The 20,257-nt window shown below is 50.6% G+C and overlaps 1 protein-coding gene and 1 non-coding gene across 2 annotated transcripts in view; one reads left to right on the top strand and one right to left on the bottom strand.

Moving 5' to 3' along the window:
- The window catches only part of LOC144930024 (uncharacterized), a 262,214-nt gene that overhangs the window by 10,348 nt on the left and 231,609 nt on the right, over window positions 1–20,257 (bottom strand). The window lies entirely within an intron of this gene.
- Window positions 18,954–19,027, top strand: TRNAT-UGU (transfer RNA threonine (anticodon UGU)). Its single transcript has one exon. It is a non-coding gene; the product is annotated as a tRNA-Thr (tRNA).

The following is a 20,257-nucleotide window of genomic DNA, read 5'->3' as shown; positions in this document are numbered from 1 at the left end:
AATGGCCCCAGCTGAGGGATCCTGTTCTCTGCACCTGCAAGCTCTGTTTTAGACCATGTTCCTGTCATCTAATAAACCTCTGTGTTACTGGCTGGCTGAGAGTCCCGTCTGACTGCGGAGTTGGGGGGCAGGACCCTCTGGCTTCCCCAGGAGCCCCGCCTGAGTGGACTCGCTGTGGGAAGGGCATGGAGGGGCAGAGGATGCTCAATGCTCCGAGGTCAGACCCAGGAAGGTGGAAGCTGGGTGAGCTGTGTGTCCTGAAGACAGGCTGCTCACAGAAAGGCGACTGCCCCAGAGTCCTGCCTGGCTTCATGGGGAGCAGTTCCAGAGCATCGCCCAGGGACTCTGTGACAACTGGTGGTAGCAGTGGGATGTACTGCACCCAGTGGATGGCGCTTCCTGCAGTAAGTGACTGGGGAGCAGTAAAAGGAAGGGGGATTGACGGGAACCAGGCGTGCTGAAGATTCAGAGAGAGACAGTTTCAGGGGGCGGTTAACTCCTGGAAGTGTGTGACCAGAGAGAAGGACTTTTGCAGTAACAGGGTTCCCCTGGGGATTGCAGCGAGCGGTCCCAGGGACGGAGGAGTCTGCCGCTCGACCCTGACAAAGAGGGGGTGATCTCGAGAAGGGCTGGCACACTAGGGGTTCTCCCTGGAAACCGTGGGGAGCTGAGAGCACACAGGCCTGTGAGTCCACAACAACTTGGGAAGGGCGGAGTGAGGGCCTGTCACCGTCTCCTGAAGAAGGACATTGTAACCCTGTACAGAAAGAGAGGGTTGAGCGTTGGAAAGTTCACCAAAGCACAGTTAATCGTGCAGCTGGAGGAGGATGACCGCTCTAAGGGACAGATTCCTGACCCGAAATGGGGCGATAGCAGGATCTGGGAGCAGCTGGAGTGGTGGCCAGGCATCGCCAAGACTCCTGTCCCCGACCAGACGAGGGTCTTCATGATCGGGTTCCCCATCCGGGGATCGGAGTCGGACAGGATTGGAGCTGAGTCCGAGAGAGCAAGAGGACCGTGAGAGACAGCGAGAGCCCGAGAAAGAGCTGCAGAAGCAGCAGCAGCATGAACTGGTGATGGGGGAGTGGAGAGGCCTAGGGGACCCCCCAGGGGTGAGTGGGGATAGACCCCGGGGGGCCAGTTCCGCAGGGAACCTCGAGACTAAATTGCTTCCCCTGGTTAAGGAGGGGGGGATGTGGATGCCCACCTCACTGCCTTTGAGCAGGCTGGAGATTTGAACCGGGGGACCCTGCGGAAAAGCCCCGGTGTCTAGCTCCCTTGCTGGGTCCCAAGGCCATAGACTCCGTCAGCCAGATGGGTGGGGAGGTGGACAGGCTCCCACTTCTGGTCCCAACCTATATGCCTGTGTGGAGTTTCCTTGGGCCAGGCCCCTCGGACCTCCAGTGGGAGCAGAAGGTGATGGTGAATGGGGAGACATTCCTGGGGTGGCGAGATCCTGGGACAGAGAGAACTGGTGTCAGGCCCTGGGTGGTGCAGCCTCAGAGGCTGAGGGGCTGTGTGAGCTGGGTGAGGGTCCCAGGGACGAAGCCCCTCGCCCTGCCTATAGCACAGATCCCTGTGCAGACCCAGGAGGGGTGGGGCTGGCTGGTCGTTAGGGTTCTCCAGGACACCAGCTGCAAGACCCTGTTATGGGGTGACTGTGTCTCTTTGGGACAGGATCCAGGCCGTACTCCTGTAACTGCCAAGGGTTTGAATCCGGGGAACCAATCGGTGAAGAGGAAAATGGTCAGTGCAAATGCAGATGACCTGGCTGGCAGCAGGGAGGAGCGGCTAGGCTCAAGCTATCTGCCTGCCTGTAACCAGACCCCTGGAGTTGGGTGGGACAGAGAGATGCTCCCCGCCCCCCTTGCACACCGGAGAGGGGGCTCACGCTGGCTCTGATGCTGTGAGGAAAGCAGCGAGCTCGCTGCCTACCCCCACTGGGACAGCAAGGGCAGTGCTGAGCAAGGGGGGAGCTGAGACCCCAGCTGAGTGGGGGGAGACACAGGCAGGGCAGGGGATCTGTGGGGAGTGGCAAGGTGCTAGGTAAGGAAAGTCTGGATGAGCCTAGGCAGCCTTGTGAGCTGATGGCTGTGTCTCGTCAGCAGGGTGGGAAGTCGAGGAGAGTGGAAGAGGAGTGTCCCTGGACCTTACCTGTTAGCTCAGTGGAGAATTGGGACAGTGAAGGAAACGTACCTGTGTCTGTCAGGGGTATTGACTTGCCTTTGGAGGGAGCTACCCTGATCTCCAAGCAGTTGTCTGTGACCAGCCTTGTGTGCTGGGACAAGGGGAGAGAGGTCCCAAGCTGGGTGTCTGGGAAAGGAGAAAGTGTGTCCGGCTCTTCTTTGTCTGTGGAGCAGACAGAAGGGGCCTTTCAGCCTGTAATGGTTGAGGGGCGTGCAGTTGTCTCAGAGCTGGTTCTGGATTCAGCTAAAGCCCGGGAAGGGTCCTAAGTTTGTGTCTGCTTGGGAGAATGGCCCTGTAACTAGGTCGCATCCAGTTAGGGTCTATGTAAAATCCCAGAGACGAGACAATTCTGGTGCTTGTATTTTGCCTGTTGCTAGTGTGTTGTTGGAAAGGGTGTAGCAACTCTGTCTAATCAGGGTGAGATCCTAGCCAGGGCACAAGGAGAGCAGGAAGGTGATGTGATTGTGTTACCTCCTGAGGGTGTGGAAACCGGTAGCAAGAAGGAAAAGATTCCTGAACTTGTGTGTGGCAAAGGGAAGGAGAATGCTTCTGACCTTTTCTCTAGGAAGTCTGTAAGTTTGCCTGAAAGGGGATTGTGTAGGAATCCGCCGGATGGGCCAGAGGTGATTCTGGATGTAAGGGAGACCCAGAAAGAGTCTGTTGTTGCTCAGAAAAGTGTTCCTCCAGAGGAAGCCCTCGGTGAAGAGGGTAAGGGCAGAATTTCTGTGAGGGGTGAATTATTGCATAGAAAAGCCCCTAGGGAAAGGAATCCTCATGGAGTCTTTGCAAGCAGTTTACTGCCACTGAAGGGTGTGAAAGTGATTTTATCAAGAAAGTTTCAGTTCCTAACAGCCAGAAATTTTCTGTTGTGAATGGATCCACTGACTGTCCTGTTGAAAGACCCAGTGTGGAGAGCTTTGAGAAGGTCTCCGATGAAGTGAAAGCTGTTAAGAAAGTTAAACAGTCCCATAACCAAGTGGCTGTGTTTGGCCAGCTTGTTGGGGAGAAGACCCAATCCCAGTTTGACCCCCTGGGGTTTTGGGGTGGCCAAAGGGCATGGGCCACAGAAACCTTCCCACATGCGGCCTGCGAGTGCTATCGACCACCACCGACCTAAGGGAGGGCGTGAAACTGGAAGGGCCTGGTGTAACTCCTCCCAAGGAATGGGAGAGATGCTGGGGCACCCATGGGAACGTTAGTGGTTTCGAACTTCCCCAGGTCACCGGCTAAAGTGACCCCGCTCAGTTCGATCTCGAAGGGGGGAGAGATGTGACAAAGTGGGACTGTTCTTAATGTTTCCTCTGAATAGTGTGGGGGTGCCTCAGTTTCCCCTATGAAGTTTTTTAGTATCTAGGTGGTGCGATAAGGGTGTATGATCATTGCAGAGCCCTAGAGGGCATGTGTGTGCAGGAGTCTGGACACGGAGAATGGCCAACACCCTGTTTCCTTGCCACTGATGGCCTGGGCCCTTCCCCCCTGCAAGGTGAGAGCTAAAGGGTTGGAGAACAAAGGAATCCGGTGACCTCCTGGCCCGGGAAAGGAACAAAGCCCAGAGGAGGAGGGGCTGGAGGGAGTTGGAGTGAAGTGCGGGCGTGGTTGTCTGGCTCACTGCCCCCAAAATGGCCCAAGCTGAGGGGTCCTGTTCTCTGCACCTGCAAGCTCTGTGTTAGACCATGTTCCTGTCATCTAATAAACCTCTGTTTTACTGGCTGGCTGAGAGTCCTGTCTGACTGCGGAGTTGGGGTGCAGGACCCTCTGACTTCCCCAGGAGCCCTGCCTGAGCGGACTCGCTGTGAGAAGCGGACGGAGGGGCAGAGGATGCTGAATGCTCCGAGGTCAGACCCAGGAAGGTGGAAGCCGGGTGAGCTGTGTGTCCTGAAGACAGGCTGCTCACAGAAAGGCGACTTCCCCAGAGTCCTGCCCAGCTTCATGGGGAGCAGTTCCAGAGCATCGCCCAGGGACTCTGTGACAACCTCCTATCAACAACTGCTCTAAAATCCCTCTCATTTTCCATTTTCCTCTCGATAATTTGCATAAATGGATCCAAAATCCCTCAGATTTCCAACCTTTCTCTTTCATTTCTGAGCACTGATCTCAAATCTCAGTTTTCCCTCTTACGATGTCATCATCAAATGTCACTTAAAAATCCTCTTGGGTTTGGGGCTGTTCCCCATGTCTCTAAATCCTAGCAACTTGTCCTTCTTTGGGGGGAACCTGTCGCCCTGAGAGCTTCTCCATCCTGGTTGGGAAATTAACCCCCCTGCAACAATGATCATCTTTCCCTCGCCTTTGAGAATCATTTGTTCCCTCCTTTCTCTCTGTTAAAAATGTTTGCTGATAAAAGAGACTAGCCATAGATTCAATACCCATCAAAGCCAGGGGCCTCCCCCTGTTTGGGGGATGGGTGGTTCCCAGTTGGTAACAGGAGAGTTGGCTGGACCCTTTTCTTTTCTCCAGCTGGCACGGGATGAGGAGGTCCCTCTGAGTGCAGCGTGGTTCAGAAATATCCCAAACCCCATGACAAAGGGTCTCCGTGAGGGGGGGCTTCCCGCAGTGCAAAGCTGTAGCCAACTCTGGGGTGGATCCACGGTGGCCATTATTTGCTAGTGACAGAGTATGGAAATTTCTTACTTACTTTGGCCCTCCATGGCTTCCCTTCTCCTGTTAAAGAGGCGTCCCCCCGGGCTCCCTCTGCCTGTGTGACTGGCCAGCAGGGGGTTGTGATAACTTTCTATCCACTTGTCAGACACTGTGAGGGAACACTGTTGCTGGGGGGGGCATGTCTGTGTGGGGAGATTGCAGCGGGAGCTGAAGGGGCATTGTGGTAGGGGGAGGCCTCTGGGTGGCTGGGCAGCGGGGGGCCCTAGTCAGGTTGGTGGGCTCTGGAGGGTTTGGGGTTTCGGGGAGTAGTTCTGATGTGCCCAGCCCTAAGGCTATGGGTCCTGGAGGTGGGTATGGCTGGGGGCCTGTTGGCTGCAGACCAGTGGGGGTGGGGGTCTCTTGGGCAGGTGGGGCAGGGGATTAGATGCTGCCTGGTGCTGTGCCAGGGGCTCTGTCTGGGATTGCCCAGCTGGCTCCTGGGACCATTGCCATGCCCAGTGCAGAGAGCTGTGGTGGGGCGGTCCCTGGCGCAGAGTGAGGGGTGGTCCTGTAAAGCGTCAGGGGGTCCTGCTGGCCGGAGGAGGGGGTCCCAGGCAAATGGGTTGGCAGATCCTGGTGGAGGGCAGGTGGGGGTCCTAGGCAGGCAATGGGGAAATCTCAGGCAGGAAGTGAAGGACTATAAAATGACTCTACACAAACAGCCCCCCACCCCATTTCTCCTGCCATTTGCAGGAGCAAATCCAGCCATGGGGGAGCAAACAACCCAGGAATGAGAGTTTCCGAGCAGACAGGCATGGAGAGGGCACAGGGAAAAGGAGATAGAGAGACTGACGGGGTCCGTGGGATAAAAGAGTTCTGAAAGAGATTTCCAGCTCTCTCATCTGCCCAGACAGATGTATTACTGCACTGTGGGGAGAATCACTTTCCTGTGGACAAGACGAGGATTAGAGAGAGGAAAACCCAGTTCCTGACTCCATGTCCCTCCTGCTGGGGTGTGGCTGCCGTGGGGTCAGTGTCAGAGGGAATCCTCGAAAGGGACTCCTTTGGTTCTGCTTTTTTCTAGGATTGCGTTCAGAGACTTTGTTTTGGGATGCGGGAGGGAGAAAGGAGGTTAAAAGTGTGTCTGTGGGCTTAGCCTGGCAGGAGGGGCCAGGTCTCTGCTGTAATCCAGAGATTGAGTAGAGAGTTGTCACTTTGGATGGGCTATCACCAGCAGGAGAGTGAATTTGTGTGGGGGGCGGAGGGTGAGAAAACCTGGATTTGTGCTGGAAATGGCCCAACTTGATGATCACTTTAGATAAGCTATTACCAGCAGGACAGTGGGTTGGGAGGAGGTATTGTTTCATATTGTCTGTGTGTATATAAAGTCTGCTGCAGTTTCCACGGTATGCATCCGATGAAGTGAGCTGTAGATCACGAAAGCTCATGCTCAAATAAATTGGTTTGTCTCTAAGGTCCCAGAAGTACTCCTTTTCTTTTAGCATTTTCTCAGCACGGCAGAATCTCGGATCTCGCTCTGCAAGGAAAGAGCCTGGGGAACCGTGATGTGAAATGAACTAATGCCCGTTCCCAAACCTCCACAACGGCCCTTCTCGCCCCATCAGGCTGCAGAACGACACTCACGTTTCATTCCAGTTCATCCCGTCCTCCCATGGGACAGGGGAGCGACATAGCTGCAGGGGAGCCAGCTCAGGTAGGGATTATTGGGGGGGTTCTGATCTGTTCCTGCAGGAGGGAGAGGGACAGCAAATACACGGGAGAGGGGAAGGTTTGCACCGTCTGGTTTGGAGGTTGGAGCGGGGACAGGAAATGCACAGGGTGGAGAAAGGGAGGAGACCAGGGGGTGGCAGACCTGCTGGGAGTTGTTTAATAAGTGGCCTAGATTCTTGGAACAGACCCATGCGGTTCGGAGGTGGAAATGCTCCAATTTGGTGAACAGAAAATAACGCACGTAGATGGGGCTGGGAAAAAGGACCAGACTCCTAGTGCTGGAGCCTGACCCAACTAACCAGTGGGTGCCTTTAAATATGAAGGGGGAAGCCACCAGTCAGGTTTAGGGGAGATTCTCCTGCCTCATATCCAGCTCCTCACAAGGAGGAGGGTGTTGGGCTTCCTACAAAAGATCTCTCCCTCGACTCTGCTCGGGGCAGCATCTCCGGTATCAGTCTGTGGCTAGTAGGTGTGTGATGGATCTGCTGGGAGAGAGGAGGGGTGTCTCTTCGCCCCCTCACCCTGGTGTTTCCTGGGTGGTCTGAGTGGGGTGGGGGTGGGACTCTGTTGGCTGCGATCCACCCAGAGTTTCCGTTTGATTGGCTCCTCTCCCCCGTGAATAGTGGGGCTGTGAGTGGGGCAGCAGGTCCTGCGTGTGGGGCTCTGGCTCTTTCAGGGGCCGGTGACCTTCGAGGAGGTGGCTGTGTATTTCACCAGGGAAGAGGGGGCTCTGCTGGACCCCGCTCAGAGAGCCCTCTCCAAAGATGTCATGCAGGAGACCTATGAGACTGTGACCTCGCTGGGTAAGGGTTCCTGTCCCCTTGGTTCTTGGAAGGGGAACTGAAGAGATGAGGTTCACGCCACCCCCACAATGCCACCTCTGCTCTGTCCTGTTCCAGCATCACCCCAGCATGCCAGTGACACACACACGACCAGAGACCCTCCCCTGCTGCTGAACGCTGTGGGAAGAGAGCACAGGAGCAGAATCGCACAGTGTCAAATATCTCCTGTTTGCACAAGTAAAACGGGGGGTTAGGTCCAGCATAACGAGCCGAAGCTTCCTACCCCTGGCCTTCTCTCAAACCCTGAGCCTTTCCACCCAGACCAGAAAGTGCTTGGGGTGTAAGAAGCAGGCTGCTGGGGTCAGAGCGGCTGGTCCAGGGTTACTGATCACACAGACCTTGAATGCTGGCTGGGGGAATCCAGACAAGGGAGCTCCAGCAGCAGAACATTGAAACTCAGCCAGGATTACAGATGACACAACTCCTCACTGCTCCGGATTGCCCCGTGCATGGGACAATGGCCTCGGTTGCTGGTGAAAATCCTTGAGACCTGGAGAGTTGCTCCCCCATCCGCATGTGCACTAACCACAATCTCTCTTCTCTGTAGACTTATTTTTTTGAGTCCCTCATTCCTGAAGTCACATGACCCCGATTCTTATTTTTCACATTCTGCTTTTCTAGACTATTTAGAGTCTGTTGCTTCTGAATGATAGTTTCTAATTTCCCAGTGTTCTCCACAGCCAGGGATTTTCCTACTCCCTCCCATTGCACTGGACTCACTAGGTTCCCTGGTATTTAAGAACGGCCACACTGGGACAGACCAAAGGTCCATCTAGCCCAGTGTCCTGTCTTCCGACAGTGACCAGCGCTGGGTGTCCCAGAGGGAATGAACAGAACAGGGAATCATGAAGTGATTCATCTCCTGTCACCCATTCACAGCTTATGACAAACAGAAGTTAGGGACACCATCCCTGCCCATCCTGGCTAATAACCATTCACGGACCTGTCCTCGATAGATTTCTCATGATGTTTTTTGTAACCCTATTATAATCTTGGCCTTCACAACGTCCTCTGGCAAGGAGTTCCCCAGGTTGACTGTGCGTTGTGTGAAGAAATACTTCCTTTTGTTTCTTATAAACCTGCTGCCTATTAATTTGATTGGGTGATTCCTAGTCCTTGTGTTCTGAGAAGGAGTCAATAACACTTCCTTCTTTAATTTCTCCACAGCAGACATGCTTTTATAGACCTCTCTCATATGCCCTCTTGTCTCTTTTCCAAGCTGAAAAGTCCCAGTCTTACATATCTCTCCTCATACAGAAGCGGTTTCATACTCCTAGTCCGGGTTTTTTTGCCCTTTTCTGAACCTTTTCCAATTGCAATGTATCTTTTTTGAGATGGGCCGACCACATCTGCACACAATATTCAAGATGTGGGCGTACCATGGATTTATATAGAGGCAAGTTATGTACTGTCTTATTATCTATCCCTTTCTTAATGATTCCCAATACCCTGTTTGCTTTTTGACTGCCTCTGCACCCTGAGTGGATGTTTTCAGAGAACTATCGACAATGACTCCAAGATCCCTCTCTTGAGTGGAAACAGCTAATGTAGACCCCATCATTTTATATGTATAGTTGGGATTATGTTTTCCAATGGGCTGCACTAGGTGCTATCCTGACATCTAGGACTGCTGAGATCCTGCATTCAGTGATATCCCTGCCCTTCCTGTTCCCTTTCTCCACTGAACCCCACCAGCCCATTCTTAGTGTTCCCAGCTTCCCCAGGACTCTCTCATTGTGTCTGGACCTCTCTCTCTCTGCAAGAAGCAGTTCCAGGGAGACTTGTCCTCTGTCTGGAGTCTTCAACTTCTGGGACATGGATTTACTTTCTCTGTGTTTTAGGAGATGCTTTGAAATTGAGTGTCTGTGACATTAACCACAGTGCAATCTTGACTGGTTGAACAGCTGTTTCCCCTCAGTTGCCCAAGCTGGGGTGGCTTTTACACTGCTTTACTGTGAGAACAGCCACTCCTGGGCAGTTAACACCCAGTCTCCAGCATGTAACTCGCTGCCAGCTACACAGTATTGAGCGCTGTTAGTCAGCGACTCACGAATTACAGTGCACCACAGGAGAACCCCAGAAAATTCTCTGGTCTTGGACTTTTGTGCATCTTTCACTGTCCAGCACACTACTGAACGACTCAAGGTCATATGAAGTCTGTCATTTCATCAGTGGAAAATGACACGTGCCAGCCTTGTTATCCCAAATGGATTTTCCAACACACTTTAATCCCAACACACTGGTTAGATGAAACAATAAAATGAGATGGCTAACTACCGGCAAAAAAACCATATTAATTGACTACAGGTAATGAGGTATAAAAGCCAGAATTGTTTACAAAAGAAATGCAAGATAAAACCCAAACTAACATCTAAGTTAACAAGCTAAAACGGATACAAAGCAAATGTTTCTCTCACTATATCCTGAGGCAGGCTGGCTGTCCTTTCAGCCAGAAGTCCCCCTAATTCGCCCCTGCTGCCAAGTTCAGTTTCTTCAGGAGCTGTCATGAGCAGAGGAAAAGGGGGAGAGAGAGAGTCTCAAGCATTTTCCTCCCCTCTTTTTATAATTCAGTCCTTTGTGCGACAAACAACTTCAGTTCTCAGCTGAGTCATGGTGACCGGCTGTCTGTTGTAGCTATGAGCTTCAAGTGGTCCCTGTGAAGGAATGTAAATGTCTTCTTCACACCTTCCCCCTCCTGGAGAATGGCAATTTGACCAGCTGCTTGCCTTGCTGTCTCTGAGGAACTGGTCTGAGGGTGTTCCACAGAATTGTAACTTTTTCACTAATAGGATACAGTAAAATCTCATAATTTTACATAGTGTTGCTACACATATTTTAACAGGAGGATAATATTCTGTAGATTATGCATTTTCAAATGATACCTCAAACAAGCCATACTATGTAAATAATTGATCATAGTTTTCTAGAAGAGTGAACATAGGGGTTGTGACAGGGTCAGGCCAGATGGCTAAGTAGGTCCCTTTTCCTTGGGTAAAGTAACAGAACAATCAGGAACCTTCTGGAGACCAGTAAGACAGGCTGATCCGAACACCTGCAACCAATCAAGAAGCTACTTGAATCAATTGAGGCAGGCTAATCAGGGCACCTGGGTTTTAAAAAGGAGCTCACCTCAGTTAGTGAGGTGCGTGTGAGGAGCTGGGAGCAAGGGGCGCGAGGAGCTGAGAGTGAGAACACGGACTGTTGGAGGACTGAGGAGTACAAGCATTATCAGACACTAGGAGGAAGGTCCTATGGTGAGGATAAAGAAGGGGTTGGGAGGAGGCCATGGGGAAGTAGCCCAGGGAGTTGTCGCTGTCGCAGAGCTGTTCCAGGAGGCACTCTAGACAGGTGCATTCCACAGGGCCCTGGGCTGGAGCCCGGAGTAGAGGGCGGGCCCGGGTTCCCCCCAAATCCTCCCAACTCCTGGTCAGACGCAGGAGTCGTCAGCCTGGACTGTGGGTTCAGAAAAACGGCCAAGCTGAGGGCTGCCGTGAAGCTCCAAGGCGAGCAAATCCGCCAATAAGCGCAAGACCCACCAAGGTAGAGCAGGAACTTCGTCACAGGGTACAGACTGTGCCTGTCTGTGTGTGTCCCCAGCAGATATGTGGGTATTTCAATCCCTCATAAGCAGAGTGCTCAGCATCTTCAGGGACCCAGGGAGCTGGTCCTGGGAATTCACTGGTTTACTAGGCGTGACACTGTAGGGAATTGTGAGACACTTCAATAATAATAATTAATAATAAAATACCAATATGATGAAATTGCAATGAATCATGCTAGATATGCCATGTAAGGTGTCAGTGAAAATGCTATGATTTTCCAAGTATGATCATTTTGTTTCTATGTTTTGTACCACCTTTGCGTTGTGAGTTATAGAGATGTAGGGTATATCTGTATTTCCAGACTTGTGCAGTGTTTCTGGGTGACACCCCCGGACAGACGGGCATCAGCACTGCTGAGCCTCTTCACTGGCCTGTCAAGGGTCATCAGCTGTACAATGAGCCCATGAAAAGAACCAAGGGGATACACCTATTGAGTCAGCAAGACATGCAGGGGTATGCCTGTGTACTGAGACCTCCAGGGCTTTTCCATGCCATGTGCTGTAAAGCTTGTGTTTGGGACACAGGAGGTACAAGCCACAAGGCAAAGGGAATAGAAAGGGCAGCTGCATCATCTTCATTTTCTCTTCAATCCCTCTTCCTACCTCTGGAGCAACTTCTCTGCAAACTGAAGCCTTGAACAAAGGACTGAATGACCCATCCAAGTTGTGGATGTGTTCCAGACGGACTTTCAAGCCAGGAACTCACCAATACTGTGAAGAACCCGATATATAGATTTCTGAATGTGTCTGACCTTTCCTTCTTTCCTTTAGTTTAGAGGCTAAAGGATTGGCTGGCAGCCTGGTATTTTGGGTAAGATCCAAACCTTTTTTTTAAGGTCAGGCTTGACAAAGCCCTGGCTGGGATGATTTAATTGGGGATTGGTCCTGCTTTGAGCAGGGGGTTGGACTAGATGACCTCCTGAGGTTCTTCCAACCCTGAGATTCTATGATTCTATGATTCAAACCTGTGCTGACCTGGTAATATGGCTGACCCTTTGGGGTCAGAACATTGTGTTTCTGTGACCAGAATTTTTAAATAAGCTCTCACTGTACCGAACATACGTGCTGATTGGGAGTCAGAGAACTGGAATGCAATAAAGGGGGCTGTGTGATCTTTTTCAGCTTCTCAATAACCAGTGTGGGGGATCAGAAGCATAGTTTGTGAGTGGTCGGTGATTTTAACTTCAGTGTTAGCCATCAGTTCTGGGAGCATCTTCTCTCCCTTTTTTAGCCTGCCCTGACCTTAGCGTTTTCAGTCAGGACTCCCCAAGGCACACCAGGTCACACTAAGCACTGAAGTGAAATTAATAGAATGTTTTGTTTTTTTTATGACAGAGTCTTATGCAATCACCTGAACTCCTTTGTTTTCTTTCATCTGAGCAGGGTTTCCCATTTCCAAACCTGATGTGTTTTTCCAGCTGGAAGAAGGGGAAGAGCCATGGGTCTCAGAGCTCCAGGGTTCAGAGGAAAGACAGACCCTGAGAGCTCCCTGCAAAGGTGAGGAAACATGAAACCAACTCAGAATCTGTAAGTGCCTGAAGGAAACATCTGGGCTGCCCTACGAAGCCCTTGGGAGGTCACTCAGTTCATTATTGTCCCTAGCAGGGGTCATAACCTCAGGGTAACTATAGCTCATGGCTTCCTGTAGATCCTAGCAGACATCAGGCAGTAGCTTCCTCCCTTCCCCCCATGAATTTGATGGGATGTGAAGGCTGAATTGATCCCCTCCTCTCTCCCATTTAGGGGAAGTGTTTGGAGGAGTTCAGTTCCTGCTTTTATTTGACCTCTCTCCAGCACTTTTCTTCGTTGGCCTTCCCCTTTCCATCCCTGTTTGAGGTTTCTGTCTCGATCGCAGCAGGTGATGCGATGGCATGTGAGAAAGAGGAGCAGAATTCTCAGCAGGAAGATGCTGGGCAAGTGGATAAACACAGAGCATTATCACAAAGATCGGAAAGGAACGTGTCCAGGAGTCATGAGCAGGGAAAATCCTGTGAGATTCAGCACAGACCAGAGAGCGAGCAGGGAAATCGGCCAAGGGATAAAGTGGGTAAATTAATTTCCTGTCGGGGAACTCAGAAGGACCTCAAGGAAAGCACAACACAGCAGGAAATCCTCAGGGGAAAGACAAAAAATGCATGCACTGAGTGTGGGAAAAACGTATATGACCAGTCAGCCCTTATAAAGCATCAGAGAATCCGCGCAGGAGAGGGGCCCTATGAATGCCGTGAGTGTGAGAACCTTCAATCGCAGCTCAAACCTTGTTACTCATCAGAGAACCACACAGGGGAGAGGCCCTATGAATGCCGTGAGTGTGGGAAAACCTTCTCTTGGCACTCAGCCCATGTTAGCCATCCAAGAATCTGCACAGGAGATCAACACCATAAAAACCTCTCGGGCTATCCGTACTTTTTTTTCTTTAATACTTTTCCTGATTCCCACATAGTAGCTTTTAAAGTTGTTTGAACTGTTTGCAGCACCGTTATCCCTCAGCGTGTCCAAATGAGTGGCCCATTTTTGCCTTTTGCAGTTCACCCTGTTTTGAGGTGGACCCATTTGTCCTTCCTATCTACTCCATTGTCTCAGGAATAATTTGAGTGTGCCCTTCCTATCAGGAACCAGGGAGCATCACATCTATACCATTCCTCCTATTGCAAAATTATTGTTCGGAATCACCAATGATTCAGATTATATCATTGCCAGTTGTTCTCACGTTGCTCTGGGTTGTGCTGAAGAGCAGTTATATTGGGAACTTTCCCAATTATATTTAAAGGAAGAGGAGCAGGGGCAGGAAAAGAAGTGTCATTTCAGCCTCTGTGACACTGGAAGGAGATGGGGTGACTCAGAGATTCCCTCCTTCCCCATCACTCCAGACCTGTTAACTCTGCATGGCTCAGACAGGAGGGATCTTCATCACATTCTATCCCTCCACTTCTCAAAGTGTCACGTGATGAAGCGTTCTCAGCTGTCTGTGCTTGGAGACGATGCTTTGACTTCTTTAATCCTATATCAGAGTCACTATGCCTGGAGATGAAAGTGTCAAAAACCTGGAAGGGGAATTCAGATGGATCCCAAGCACCGTGTGATCATTTGGAGTTTAAATCCCAGGTTCCATCAATTGGTAGAGCCACTTCTGGCAAGGGGGCTGTTTTGTCCCCCATTATGGGGGATGCTAGGTTACTAAAAAGTTTTTAAATAACCTAACTAATTCTATGGCATGGGGAATGGTCCCCTTCATGATGCAGATGTTGAGGAAATAGAAGTGGGTTTTTTATTGAATTTATCCTTTGTAGGTGCTAAAAAAAAGTGTATGAAATGAAATCAGTGTTGGAAATCTAATAGCTGCAGAAAAATAGCTAGTTTTGAATAGAAACTCCAGCTCTGATAACTAACAGGCCTGTATCCAGTCCCTTGCCTGGAATTGTGCCACCAAATTAAAGAAAAGCTGGGCATGTTTCAGGAAGCCATTCCTCACGAACACTGCTGAGATTTTGAGTGCTTTTGTAAAGGATTCTGAAGTGTACATTTACCCTAAGCAAGGCCAAGGATTTGGAAAGAACTGGGGTTGAATGAGTACACGCTCCGTTCTTGGTTTCCATCCCAGTAAAAGAAGCTATGGTGACCAAAGCCCCAAGGAAAATTGTTTGTTTGTACAACTCACTGATTACAGATCCAAAGCATGCCAGGGTTAGATTGAGAACAATCATCCTTCACCATTTGGATCCAAAGAGAGAGAGTGCTTCATAGGACATTCCCTCCTCGTGGATTCCAAACTTGGTGCCTGATCGGGTAATGTCAAAGTCAGCTTCAGGACTCACATAATTTGTCAGACCATTCTGTTTATTAGCAAAGCACTTTGCCAGTGCACACAGATATGTGAGCCCCCTGCAAAGGCTCAAGCTAACTTATTTATACAGATAAGCCAATTTAACATAAGAGACAAAAGGAAGCAGAAACTGACAAATATACATACATATCTTACTTGCATACTAATGTTTACCAATCTCCCAGCTCAGTAGGAGCTCTAAGTTAATTAGTTTGAGGACCCATTGTCTCACACTCCTTAATGTTTCTCTTCTTGACAACTATATTTCAACAAACCCTTCAAGTAGCATTTCTTTAATGAATTATAATTTCAATATAATTCATTCTATTTTCACAGAAACAAGGACTTTCAGGCTGTGGAAATGATGGCAACCAATGAGGCAACGAATGTGTCCGGTTCCAGTTTCAGACTTCCAGATACTCGCATGTTGAGTCCTGATTCTCTGGTTTTGTGTCTGATGCTCCGGCTTCACAATAAAGCTAATGTTGGCAGAGCTGCCCCCATGTAGCTGCACTGGTGTAGCATGCTATTACAGATGCTCTAAGCCAATGGGAGAGATCTCTCCCGTCGGACTTCATTAGTCCAGCCCCCTCAAGCTATATGTCCTGCTGACGTAGCGCTATCTACACAGGGCGTTAGGGCTGTGTAACTACATTGCTCAACTCTGGATTTTTCACACCCCTGAGCAATATAGTTATACCGATAAATGCCTTTTAGAAGAACCAGCGATATATGAACTCAGAGAATTGGTTGGGACCTACGTTGGGACAAACCAGAACTAGAGCCAAGGTTCAGTTGTTGGCAACGGGGATTAAAAGAAAATAAACTCATATGACAAGAATTTGAGCTCTTTGAATATGTTATTGTTTCCAATGAAAATGAATTTATTGGTTAAAGAGTAGGAGACTAATTGTGTGATAATCTGAATCACTTTGTAAAACAAAGTGTCTTGTTTTTTGTTTTGTTAGTCATACAGGAAGTGACAGCTGATCTTGAAAAGTTAATTTGCTTTAATTTACCCCCTGTAGTGTAAGGAGTTCTGGTAGAAAACCTCACTCCAATGGTTGGGGTGGAAGAATGTGTGTGAGAGTGTATAAGTGAATATTGGCCCAGTATAGATTTTAAATTTTTGTGTTTCAAATAGAACTTATTTTGCTTAGTTTCAAAGTCTATTTCTAGTGAAAGCAAAATTATTCGAAGAGACAATTTGTAGAAGTTTTTACAAGTTCTTACACTTAGACTGTAAGGGTCACTGACTTCCTCACTTCTCTAATTTGCAAAGGAAAGTCATCTGTCATAGGATGTGTTCAGCAGGTAGGAAAGTTGCAGTCCTCAACCACCAAGGAAAAGGCTGAAGTCCATTACCTTTTAGGTCAAGAAGCCATCTAAAGTCTGGTCTATGCTGAAAAGCGATGTTGACGTAGCCACCTCTCTCAGGGGTGTGAAAAGTCCACTCCACTGAGAGAAGTAGTTAATGTGACCTCAGCCCCAGCGTAGACAGTGTTAGGTTGTCAGAAGAATACTTCCAGTGTTTGAAGTATAGACAGAGCCTGAGACAGACCGATCCCCTATGGGAAGTGAGTCATGACATGAATTCCAATTTTGACCCATTTCCCTATATGTCAGAGAGGTACTAGTATGGAGGGCTGGGCCAGCTGTCCGATCGCCTGGTTCCTCAACTGTAGCTACAGCTTTTCGTACCCATCCACCCAAAGACTGAGAGAAATGGAGAGTTCCAACTGTTGTTATTTTAGTATCTTATTGTTCCTTTCTCTGTTTTTTGTGCTGGTCTTTCTATTATATCAGGGTGTGAGGGCGTTAGCTCAGTGCATGTTGTGACAAAGCTCTGTCCTTGTCTCTATGGGTCCCACGTTTCCTGGTGGATTTTGCTAGCCTCAGAGGCTCACTGTGACCGTCCACATAGCCCTTCTCTCTCCCTAGAGGCAAGGGCCACAGCTTACTGAGCCATCATAAGCCAGCAAGGGAGGTGAGGAGAAGCAACCCTCCCTCGCACAATCTCTGTTTCCCAGTATCCATGATTAATCAAGGAGGGGAGGAGAGGGGAGGGGGGAGCCTGGGCCCACCCTCTACTCTGGGCTCCAGCCCAGGGACCCTAATAGTAGCAGCTATGGTAGCTGACTTTTGGGAAATAGGACGTGTACAATTCCCTGGGCCGCTTCCCCACAGCAGCCCCCACTTAGTATCTCCTTCGCTGTTACCTCAGGGCCTCCTTCCTTGCACCTGATGTGGATTTGCACTGCTTGGTTCCTCCAACAGCACGGCTTCCTCCTACAGATCCTGACACATGCGCCTCACTGACGAACTGGGAGGCTTTTCACGAGTTCCAGCCAGGCCTTGATGGGCTTCAGGTATTCCAATCAACCTAGCTATCTCCACTGCTTTCTAGAAGGATCTTAATTGGCCCCAGGTGTCTTGATTAACCTGAAACAACCGCCGTTTGGTAACCATAGTACCAAGGATTTGTTTAGCCTGGGGCTAAAATACCTGTTCCTCACGACTTAACTATAGCCGTCTTGCCTTGCCCCGTCGCAATGTGTGACAAAAGCTTATTGGTGCCAATTGGCAAAGGGGTCACTGTCATTCACAAGCAACTCCTGTCTCAGACCTGACAAATTCACCACACCTCGGACCCAGAGCAGGGGTGGTGGAATCTTCCTTACAGTGGGGGGGCCACCGGCGTCCGAACTGTGACGCCCCCATGACACCCCTTTCGCCCCAGCCCTCACTCACTCCGCCCCTTCTCCCTGAGGCCCCAATCTCACACCGCCCCTTCTCCCTGATGCCACCCCTCCCTCCGAGGCCACACCCACAGAACGCCTCTTCCCCCAAGGCTCCACCTTGTTCCCCCGTCCGTCGTCCGTTCTTAGGGCTGCTAAAAAGTGCTGGGCCCATGGCCCTCTAAACCCCCCTTGTCCTGCACCCTGACACACAGCCACACAGGCAGCAGTGTGTGTGAGTGTGTGTATGTGACAGAGACTGCTGGGCTGTGCTGAGCCAGTGCGGGAAGTGGGGGCTGATGTCAGGGCTGTCCTGCTCTCCCTGACTCAGGACTGGGGTGTCCCCTCTCCCCCTGACTCAGGACTGGGGTGTCCCGCTCCCCCTGACTCAGGACTGGTTGCTTCCAGCAGCTGTCTGAACTTAGGGACAGCGTGCCAACACACTCACTCTTCCACAACACACACGCTCCCCGAACACACACACTGTCCGTCCCCAACACACACACACTCTCTGCCCACCATGCCCACGGCAGCTGAAAAGCAGCTGGCAATCGAGTCGGATGCCCATGGAACAATGGGATAGAGAAACCTGCCTCGTGTGGCTGCCCACGAGGCATTGCAAACCCTTCCCAAAGCACCCTGCGGCCAGTTGTACAGTGGGATAGCGTCCCACAATGCACTGCTCTCTGTGGCGATCCAAGAGCTGCTAGCCTGGATGCGCTCCGGTGACACAAGCAGCCTAGTGTGGACATGCAACAGCGACTTAATTAAAACGCTTTAACTAAAGCAGCATAACTCTGTCGTGTAGACGTAGCCTGGCTCCCACTGGGGCCAAGGATGCTCAGGCCCTGAAACTGAAGAGCCACAACTTCCTCCGGGCAGGTGCCTCGTGGGAGGGGCAGAGAGGTGTGAGCGGTTCTCAGGGCAGGTGAGGGGAGGGGACAGACAGGAGTGTGTGGCAGGCTGGGCAGGTCTCATGGGAGGGCTCAGAGAAGTGTGGGTGGCGGGCAGAGTCTGTCTCAGGAGAGGGGGCAGAGAAGTGTGGGTGGCAGGCAGACCGTGGGGTAGGGGGCGGAGAGGCACGAGCAGCCGGCAATGAGGCCTTGGGGGAGGAGAGGAGCGAGCGAAAGGTGGACCAGCAGGCCTCAGCCAAGGAGGCAGAGTGGGTGGGAAGAAGTCCCCCTGTTAATCCAGTGCTATCTACACTGGGATTAGGTTGGCATAATGGCATTGCTCAGGGGGGTTAAATTTTTTACCCCGCAAAGTAATGTCGTTACACTGACTTAATTTTGTAGCGCAGACTTGTCCAAAGAATCACACACACACCTTGGGAGCAAAACTTCACCTGCTTCTCTGCTTTACAGAATCCAACACAAGCAACGCTTGTCCGGCCGTGGGGGGCGTTGGCAGGGAGTCAGGTGTGGGCAGACACCATACGTTAGCCAGAGACGGGCACCATGGCTTAGCTGGCTAAAGCACCTGTCTTGTAAACAGGAGATCCTGGGTTCAACTCCCAGTGGTGCCTTGTTGAGTGGCTTTTGGGGCACCTGGTACTGGCTGGTTTCAGAAGACAAGATACAGAGATAGGTGGACCTTTGGTCTAGCCCAGTGATGCTGGTTTTGCTGTTTAAATTACACGCACAGGCACTGATGATAGAGTGACTGAAAGTTTGGGTGTTAAGAGCTGATAGGTCAGTGGTGCAGTCCCCTCGCAGATGACCCCCTCCCTCTGGGACAGGGGCAGGTCCGAGCTCTCACACCAAGTGGCTCATTGGGGCTGTGTTAGCCGACGGCCAAGGATGTTTGGTGAGGTGCCAGCTATGCCCGTTTATACCATCCGTGACTTTAACCGCTAGGACGCACTGTCCCTTCGCAGCGGGCAGCCCGGGCTAGGCTGACGGATGCCCCAAGGTCCTAACCACCCGTCACTTTAACTGCTAGAGCTCAGAGCTCCTTTGCAGCGGGCAGTCAATACTGACTGACAGGTGCCCCAATGGCAGCACTAAGAGCCTCTCCACACCCGTGACTTTAACTGCTAGAGCTCAGAGCTCCTTCGCAGCGGGCAGCCAGGATTGACTGACAGGTGCCCCAAGAGTTTGCCCCGTGGAGGCGGCACAACTCAACGCTAGGCTCTTAGTACTCTCACCTAATGGCCAGGCTTTAGAGCCAAAACGGCTGAGGTTCTTTAATTGTGTTGGCTGCTTTACAGTAAACCAGAGAAAACAAGTCAGGCTTATGCACAAATGGTTACCAAAATTTATTAAGCTAGATTCTAATCATGTGGTTACAAAATTGCTAGTGCCTACTTATTTAAATGTAGAGATGTTACACACACAAACAAGTTACAAAACTGAAGCCACAATCCCAAAGAAAGAAAACAAAGTATAGAGCTCTATTTCAAAATATATGTACACTAAAGATAGGAGATCAGGTGTGGGTGCTTCTTACCTTCCTTGCATCTCTCGATTCCAGCGGTGCAAAGCCAGGATCGGTCACTCAATTCCGCGGAAAGACGAATAAGGGACAAGGCGTAGGGACCCTCTTAGCTGCAGAAGCCTTGGGAGGCTGTCACTTATCTGACCAGCAGATAGATAGTGAAAAGCACTCAAGATTCATGGTGCTGTAGGTCCCCTACTTATACCTCTGTACTCCTTTATTCTCTTTCTCCTTTCTTATGCCAAATTGGGGCTGGTCTGTCGGGGTGACGCCAGCTTTCGCAAGAGTAGTTTACACTTGCAAGGGAGAGAAACAATAA

The sequence above is a fragment of the Lepidochelys kempii genome, unplaced genomic scaffold, assembly GCF_965140285.1.
Source record: "Lepidochelys kempii isolate rLepKem1 unplaced genomic scaffold, rLepKem1.hap1 scaffold_29, whole genome shotgun sequence".
In the NCBI taxonomy this organism is placed as follows: domain Eukaryota; kingdom Metazoa; phylum Chordata; order Testudines; family Cheloniidae; genus Lepidochelys; species Lepidochelys kempii.
This window is presented reverse-complemented; position numbering and strand designations above follow the sequence as displayed.